Source organism: Oncorhynchus kisutch, unplaced genomic scaffold (assembly GCF_002021735.2).
Source record: "Oncorhynchus kisutch isolate 150728-3 unplaced genomic scaffold, Okis_V2 scaffold372, whole genome shotgun sequence".
Taxonomy (NCBI): Eukaryota; Metazoa; Chordata; class Actinopteri; order Salmoniformes; family Salmonidae; genus Oncorhynchus; species Oncorhynchus kisutch.
In genome coordinates this window covers 110,001-120,000 of record NW_022262317.1, presented here as the reverse complement: position 1 = coordinate 120,000, position 10,000 = coordinate 110,001, and positions in this window count along the sequence as shown.

The window sequence follows — 10,000 nt, the reverse complement described above, 5'->3', positions numbered from 1 at the left end:
CAAAGGCCGGCCGATAGAGTCCCTCCCAGGTGGAAAACGAATGCAAATCAGTCAGAGGAAATTAAACTCCCTGGACAACAGAGGACAACCATGGAGACGCACCGTGAAACAAGTATGGGACTGGACTGGAGAGCTAGCCCTCACCGGGACTAAACAACCACCAATCAGTCGCCGAAGGGATTGGCACCTTCATTGGACCAGAACCATGGTCATTGATGAACCAAACCCACAAGGTAATAGCTGGGATAGAACAACTGCCGGGGCAGAGCTCAATATCCTCCCATCACCAAGCTGGGAAACGTGGCTCAAAAGTTAGGATAAATCGGACGCCGAAGGGTCTGTTCCAACCACTAAATCGGACGCCGGCGGCAAATGTCCGAATTACCATGGTTCCGAGGGGCTCACATCCCTCAAAAGTACCCAGTACTTATTTTCTATTCGGCCTGATCAGTTTGGCACCACCCCCGTCTCTCTAGGACATGGAAGTCTTGTTGTCAAAAACCAGGTTTCTGATTTCGCGCCGGTACCTGTCTGGTCGACCCACCCCCGAGTGTGTCATTGACGATCAGGCCAATTTATCGATATAATCCCGGAACCGCACAGGGTGTATGTCCGCCCCGAAATTGGGGGTAAAATTCGGTTAAACACAAAACGTGAATAAATCAGAAAGTACACATCCAATCTGGATGGGGGTTTTTTAAAACGAAAGGGCACATATAGACGAGCATTTACATTTAATTAAAACCGTTTTTGTATAAAACATTTTAATAGAAAATCGTGTTTTAAGTTTTGGGAAAAAAGTGAATGTTACAGGAAACATAGGTGCCTATGGATGCGAAATGTTTTTGATATGCTGCAATTGTTGCCCATCACGAGAGAGGGTATGAGACGAAATTTGGGACCTCTAGCCCTTCGGGAAGTATTTTTAATCATTTTTTGAAAATTACAGAAATTGGTCGGGAAAATGGCAGAGTCCACACTTTTCAAAGCCGTGCACCTGGTGATTGAAAACGTGCATCTGGTAACCCAAAAATTCAAATATGGTTCTAAATACACTTGCAGGTGTTCCAGACATCCATGCCCGCTATGGGAGCACCCTACTACGGCCCTCTATCAATGGGGGCCCGTCCTGAGTGCTTTATTTACTGTTTAAAATTTCACGATGGATACTGATTGCTATACAAGCGGTAACCCAAAAACACAAATATGGTCATAAATGCATTTAACGGTCATTCTGATTTTAATGCCCGCTATAGGAGCACCCTACTACGGCCCTCTTTCACTCAGGGCCGTCCTGGGTGCTTTATGGACTGTTTGACAAGTGCTGGAGGAGGAAATAGAGCCGTGCACCTGGTGATTGAAACCGTGCATCTGGTAACCCAAAAACACAAATATGGTCATAAATGCATTTAACGGTCATTCTGATTTTAATGCCCGCTATAGGAGCACCCTACTACGGCCCTCTTTCACTCAGGGCCGTCCTGGGTGCTTTATGGACTGTTTGACAAGTGCTGGAGGAGGAAATAGAGCCGTGCACCTGGTGATTGAAACCGTGCATCTGGTAACCCAAAAACACAAATATGGTCATAAATGCATTTAACGGTCATTCTGATTTTAATGCCCGCTATAGGAGCACCCTACTACGGCCCTCTTTCACTCAGGGCCGTCCTGGGTGCTTTATGGACTGTTTGACAAGTGCTGGAGGAGGAAATAGAGCCGTGCACCTGGTGATTGAAACCGTGCACCTGGTGATTGAAAACGTGCATCTGGTAACCCAAAAATTCAAATATGGTCCTAAATGCATTTAAGGGTCATTCTGATATTAATGCCCGCTATGGAAACACCCTACTACGGCCCTCTCTCTGTCGGGGGCGACCTGAGTGCATTATGGACACTTTGAAATTTCACGATGGATACTGATTGCTATACAAGCGGTAACCCAAAAACACAAATATGGTCATAAATGCATTTAACGGTCATTCTGATTTTAATGCCCGCTATAGGAGCACCCTACTACGGCCCTCTTTCACTCAGGGCCGTCCTGGGTGCTTTATGGACTGTTTGACAAGTGCTGGAGGAGGAAATAGAGCCGTGCACCTGGTGATTGAAACCGTGCACCTGGTGATTGAAAACGTGCATCTGGTAACCCAAAAATTCAAATATGGTCCTAAATGCATTTAAGGGTCATTCTGATATTAATGCCCGCTATGGAAACACCCTACTACGGCCCTCTCTCTGTCGGGGGCGACCTGAGTGCATTATGGACACTTTGAAATTTCACGATGGATACTGATTGCTATACAAGCGGTAACCCAAAAACACAAATATGGTCATAAATGCATTTAACGGTCATTCTGATTTTAATGCCCGCTATAGGAGCACCCTACTACGGCCCTCTTTCACTCAGGGCCGTCCTGGGTGCTTTATGGACTGTTTGACAAGTGCTGGAGGAGGAAATAGAGCCGTGCACCTGGTGATTGAAACCGTGCATCTGGTAACCCAAAAACACAAATATGGTCATAAATGCATTTAACGGTCATTCTGATTTTAATGCCCGCTATAGGAGCACCCTACTACGGCCCTCTTTCACTCAGGGCCGTCCTGGGTGCTTTATGGACTGTTTGACAAGTGCTGGAGGAGGAAATAGAGCCGTGCACCTGGTGATTGAAACCGTGCACCTGGTGATTGAAAACGTGCATCTGGTAACCCAAAAATTCAAATATGGTCCTAAATGCATTTAAGGGTCATTCTGATATTAATGCCCGCTATGGAAACACCCTACTACGGCCCTCTCTCTGTCGGGGGCGACCTGAGTGCATTATGGACACTTTGAAATTTCACGATGGATACTGATTGCTATACAAGCGGTAACCCAAAAACACAAATATGGTCATAAATGCATTTAACGGTCATTCTGATTTTAATGCCCGCTATAGGAGCACCCTACTACGGCCCTCTTTCACTCAGGGCCGTCCTGGGTGCTTTATGGACTGTTTGACAAGTGCTGGAGGAGGAAATAGAGCCGTGCACCTGGTGATTGAAACCGTGCATCTGGTAACCCAAAAACACAAATATGGTCATAAATGCATTTAACGGTCATTCTGATTTTAATGCCCGCTATAGGAGCACCCTACTACGGCCCTCTTTCACTCAGGGCCGTCCTGGGTGCTTTATGGACTGTTTGACAAGTGCTGGAGGAGGAAATAGAGCCGTGCACCTGGTGATTGAAACCGTGCATCTGGTAACCCAAAAACACAAATATGGTCATAAATGCATTTAACGGTCATTCTGATTTTAATGCCCGCTATAGGAGCACCCTACTACGGCCCTCTTTCACTCAGGGCCGTCCTGGGTGCTTTATGGACTGTTTGACAAGTGCTGGAGGAGGAAATAGAGCCGTGCACCTGGTGATTGAAACCGTGCACCTGGTGATTGAAAACGTGCATCTGGTAACCCAAAAATTCAAATATGGTCCTAAATGCATTTAAGGGTCATTCTGATATTAATGCCCGCTATGGAAACACCCTACTACGGCCCTCTCTCTGTCGGGGGCGACCTGAGTGCATTATGGACACTTTGAAATTTCACGATGGATACTGATTGCTATACAAGCGGTAACCCAAAAACACAAATATGGTCATAAATGCATTTAACGGTCATTCTGATTTTAATGCCCGCTATAGGAGCACCCTACTACGGCCCTCTTTCACTCAGGGCCGTCCTGGGTGCTTTATGGACTGTTTGACAAGTGCTGGAGGAGGAAATAGAGCCGTGCACCTGGTGATTGAAACCGTGCATCTGGTAACCCAAAAACACAAATATGGTCATAAATGCATTTAACGGTCATTCTGATTTTAATGCCCGCTATAGGAGCACCCTACTACGGCCCTCTTTCACTCAGGGCCGTCCTGGGTGCTTTATGGACTGTTTGACAAGTGCTGGAGGAGGAAATAGAGCCGTGCACCTGGTGATTGAAACCGTGCACCTGGTGATTGAAAACGTGCATCTGGTAACCCAAAAATTCAAATATGGTCCTAAATGCATTTAAGGGTCATTCTGATATTAATGCCCGCTATGGAAACACCCTACTACGGCCCTCTCTCTGTCGGGGGCGACCTGAGTGCATTATGGACACTTTGAAATTTCACGATGGATACTGATTGCTATACAAGCGGTAACCCAAAAACACAAATATGGTCATAAATGCATTTAACGGTCATTCTGATTTTAATGCCCGCTATAGGAGCACCCTACTACGGCCCTCTTTCACTCAGGGCCGTCCTGGGTGCTTTATGGACTGTTTGACAAGTGCTGGAGGAGGAAATAGAGCCGTGCACCTGGTGATTGAAACCGTGCATCTGGTAACCCAAAAACACAAATATGGTCATAAATGCATTTAACGGTCATTCTGATTTTAATGCCCGCTATAGGAGCACCCTACTACGGCCCTCTTTCACTCAGGGCCGTCCTGGGTGCTTTATGGACTGTTTGACAAGTGCTGGAGGAGGAAATAGAGCCGTGCACCTGGTGATTGAAACCGTGCATCTGGTAACCCAAAAACACAAATATGGTCATAAATGCATTTAACGGTCATTCTGATTTTAATGCCCGCTATAGGAGCACCCTACTACGGCCCTCTTTCACTCAGGGCCGTCCTGGGTGCTTTATGGACTGTTTGACAAGTGCTGGAGGAGGAAATAGAGCCGTGCACCTGGTGATTGAAACCGTGCACCTGGTGATTGAAAACGTGCATCTGGTAACCCAAAAATTCAAATATGGTCCTAAATGCATTTAAGGGTCATTCTGATATTAATGCCCGCTATGGAAACACCCTACTACGGCCCTCTCTCTGTCGGGGGCGACCTGAGTGCATTATGGACACTTTGAAATTTCACGATGGATACTGATTGCTATACAAGCGGTAACCCAAAAACACAAATATGGTCATAAATGCATTTAACGGTCATTCTGATTTTAATGCCCGCTATAGGAGCACCCTACTACGGCCCTCTTTCACTCAGGGCCGTCCTGGGTGCTTTATGGACTGTTTGACAAGTGCTGGAGGAGGAAATAGAGCCGTGCACCTGGTGATTGAAACCGTGCATCTGGTAACCCAAAAACACAAATATGGTCATAAATGCATTTAACGGTCATTCTGATTTTAATGCCCGCTATAGGAGCACCCTACTACGGCCCTCTTTCACTCAGGGCCGTCCTGGGTGCTTTATGGACTGTTTGACAAGTGCTGGAGGAGGAAATAGAGCCGTGCACCTGGTGATTGAAACCGTGCACCTGGTGATTGAAAACGTGCATCTGGTAACCCAAAAATTCAAATATGGTCCTAAATGCATTTAAGGGTCATTCTGATATTAATGCCCGCTATGGAAACACCCTACTACGGCCCTCTCTCTGTCGGGGGCGACCTGAGTGCATTATGGACACTTTGAAATTTCACGATGGATACTGATTGCTATACAAGCGGTAACCCAAAAACACAAATATGGTCATAAATGCATTTAACGGTCATTCTGATTTTAATGCCCGCTATAGGAGCACCCTACTACGGCCCTCTTTCACTCAGGGCCGTCCTGGGTGCTTTATGGACTGTTTGACAAGTGCTGGAGGAGGAAATAGAGCCGTGCACCTGGTGATTGAAACCGTGCATCTGGTAACCCAAAAACACAAATATGGTCATAAATGCATTTAACGGTCATTCTGATTTTAATGCCCGCTATAGGAGCACCCTACTACGGCCCTCTTTCACTCAGGGCCGTCCTGGGTGCTTTATGGACTGTTTGACAAGTGCTGGAGGAGGAAATAGAGCCGTGCACCTGGTGATTGAAACCGTGCATCTGGTAACCCAAAAACACAAATATGGTCATAAATGCATTTAACGGTCATTCTGATTTTAATGCCCGCTATAGGAGCACCCTACTACGGCCCTCTTTCACTCAGGGCCGTCCTGGGTGCTTTATGGACTGTTTGACAAGTGCTGGAGGAGGAAATAGAGCCGTGCACCTGGTGATTGAAACCGTGCACCTGGTGATTGAAAACGTGCATCTGGTAACCCAAAAATTCAAATATGGTCCTAAATGCATTTAAGGGTCATTCTGATATTAATGCCCGCTATGGAAACACCCTACTACGGCCCTCTCTCTGTCGGGGGCGACCTGAGTGCATTATGGACACTTTGAAATTTCACGATGGATACTGATTGCTATACAAGCGGTAACCCAAAAACACAAATATGGTCATAAATGCATTTAACGGTCATTCTGATTTTAATGCCCGCTATAGGAGCACCCTACTACGGCCCTCTTTCACTCAGGGCCGTCCTGGGTGCTTTATGGACTGTTTGACAAGTGCTGGAGGAGGAAATAGAGCCGTGCACCTGGTGATTGAAACCGTGCATCTGGTAACCCAAAAACACAAATATGGTCATAAATGCATTTAACGGTCATTCTGATTTTAATGCCCGCTATAGGAGCACCCTACTACGGCCCTCTTTCACTCAGGGCCGTCCTGGGTGCTTTATGGACTGTTTGACAAGTGCTGGAGGAGGAAATAGAGCCGTGCACCTGGTGATTGAAACCGTGCACCTGGTGATTGAAAACGTGCATCTGGTAACCCAAAAATTCAAATATGGTCCTAAATGCATTTAAGGGTCATTCTGATATTAATGCCCGCTATGGAAACACCCTACTACGGCCCTCTCTCTGTCGGGGGCGACCTGAGTGCATTATGGACACTTTGAAATTTCACGATGGATACTGATTGCTATACAAGCGGTAACCCAAAAACACAAATATGGTCATAAATGCATTTAACGGTCATTCTGATTTTAATGCCCGCTATAGGAGCACCCTACTACGGCCCTCTTTCACTCAGGGCCGTCCTGGGTGCTTTATGGACTGTTTGACAAGTGCTGAGGAGGAGGAAATAGAGCCGTGCACCTGGTGATTGAAACCGTGCATCTGGTAACCCAAAAACACAAATATGGTCATAAATGCATTTAACGGTCATTCTGATTTTAATGCCCGCTATAGGAGCACCCTACTACGGCCCTCTTTCACTCAGGGCCGTCCTGGGTGCTTTATGGACTGTTTGACAAGTGCTGGAGGAGGAAATAGAGCCGTGCACCTGGTGATTGAAACCGTGCACCTGGTGATTGAAAACGTGCATCTGGTAACCCAAAAATTCAAATATGGTCCTAAATGCATTTAAGGGTCATTCTGATATTAATGCCCGCTATGGAAACACCCTACTACGGCCCTCTCTCTGTCGGGGGCGACCTGAGTGCATTATGGACACTTTGAAATTTCACGATGGATACTGATTGCTATACAAGCGGTAACCCAAAAACACAAATATGGTCATAAATGCATTTAACGGTCATTCTGATTTTAATGCCCGCTATAGGAGCACCCTACTACGGCCCTCTTTCACTCAGGGCCGTCCTGGGTGCTTTATGGACTGTTTGACAAGTGCTGGAGGAGGAAATAGAGCCGTGCACCTGGTGATTGAAACCGTGCATCTGGTAACCCAAAAACACAAATATGGTCATAAATGCATTTAACGGTCATTCTGATTTTAATGCCCGCTATAGGAGCACCCTACTACGGCCCTCTTTCACTCAGGGCCGTCCTGGGTGCTTTATGGACTGTTTGACAAGTGCTGGAGGAGGAAATAGAGCCGTGCACCTGGTGATTGAAACCGTGCATCTGGTAACCCAAAAACACAAATATGGTCATAAATGCATTTAACGGTCATTCTGATTTTAATGCCCGCTATAGGAGCACCCTACTACGGCCCTCTTTCACTCAGGGCCGTCCTGGGTGCTTTATGGACTGTTTGACAAGTGCTGGAGGAGGAAATAGAGCCGTGCACCTGGTGATTGAAACCGTGCACCTGGTGATTGAAAACGTGCATCTGGTAACCCAAAAATTCAAATATGGTCCTAAATGCATTTAAGGGTCATTCTGATATTAATGCCCGCTATGGAAACACCCTACTACGGCCCTCTCTCTGTCGGGGGCGACCTGAGTGCATTATGGACACTTTGAAATTTCACGATGGATACTGATTGCTATACAAGCGGTAACCCAAAAACACAAATATGGTCATAAATGCATTTAACGGTCATTCTGATTTTAATGCCCGCTATAGGAGCACCCTACTACGGCCCTCTTTCACTCAGGGCCGTCCTGGGTGCTTTATGGACTGTTTGACAAGTGCTGGAGGAGGAAATAGAGCCGTGCACCTGGTGATTGAAACCGTGCATCTGGTAACCCAAAAACACAAATATGGTCATAAATGCATTTAACGGTCATTCTGATTTTAATGCCCGCTATAGGAGCACCCTACTACGGCCCTCTTTCACTCAGGGCCGTCCTGGGTGCTTTATGGACTGTTTGACAAGTGCTGGAGGAGGAAATAGAGCCGTGCACCTGGTGATTGAAACCGTGCACCTGGTGATTGAAAACGTGCATCTGGTAACCCAAAAATTCAAATATGGTCCTAAATGCATTTAAGGGTCATTCTGATATTAATGCCCGCTATGGAAACACCCTACTACGGCCCTCTCTCTGTCGGGGGCGACCTGAGTGCATTATGGACACTTTGAAATTTCACGATGGATACTGATTGCTATACAAGCGGTAACCCAAAAACACAAATATGGTCATAAATGCATTTAACGGTCATTCTGATTTTAATGCCCGCTATAGGAGCACCCTACTACGGCCCTCTTTCACTCAGGGCCGTCCTGGGTGCTTTATGGACTGTTTGACAAGTGCTGGAGGAGGAAATAGAGCCGTGCACCTGGTGATTGAAACCGTGCATCTGGTAACCCAAAAACACAAATATGGTCATAAATGCATTTAACGGTCATTCTGATTTTAATGCCCGCTATAGGAGCACCCTACTACGGCCCTCTTTCACTCAGGGCCGTCCTGGGTGCTTTATGGACTGTTTGACAAGTGCTGGAGGAGGAAATAGAGCCGTGCACCTGGTGATTGAAACCGTGCATCTGGTAACCCAAAAACACAAATATGGTCATAAATGCATTTAACGGTCATTCTGATTTTAATGCCCGCTATAGGAGCACCCTACTACGGCCCTCTTTCACTCAGGGCCGTCCTGGGTGCTTTATGGACTGTTTGACAAGTGCTGGAGGAGGAAATAGAGCCGTGCACCTGGTGATTGAAACCGTGCACCTGGTGATTGAAAACGTGCATCTGGTAACCCAAAAATTCAAATATGGTCCTAAATGCATTTAAGGGTCATTCTGATATTAATGCCCGCTATGGAAACACCCTACTACGGCCCTCTCTCTGTCGGGGGCGACCTGAGTGCATTATGGACACTTTGAAATTTCACGATGGATACTGATTGCTATACAAGCGGTAACCCAAAAACACAAATATGGTCATAAATGCATTTAACGGTCATTCTGATTTTAATGCCCGCTATAGGAGCACCCTACTACGGCCCTCTTTCACTCAGGGCCGTCCTGGGTGCTTTATGGACTGTTTGACAAGTGCTGGAGGAGGAAATAGAGCCGTGCACCTGGTGATTGAAACCGTGCACCTGGTGATTGAAAACGTGCATCTGGTAACCCAAAAATTCAAATATGGTCCTAAATGCATTTAAGGGTCATTCTGATATTAATGCCCGCTATGGAAACACCCTACTACGGCCCTCTCTCTGTCGGGGGCGACCTGAGTGCATTATGGACACTTTGAAATTTCACGATGGATACTGATTGCTATACAAGCGGTAACCCAAAAATTAAAAGATTATGAATAAGAAGACACAGAGAGGCTTAAAAAGTTAAACTCTCTCTCATGGGATGAAGGGACATACAGGCCTAAAGGCCAAACACCCCTAACCAGGTTATATGCCTCTATCTGGGCATCAGAGGTCACAAACAGGCCTCAAGGCCTTATTTGACCTAACCGGTAAAATGACTTTTTCTGGGAATGAGAGGACACAGAGAGGC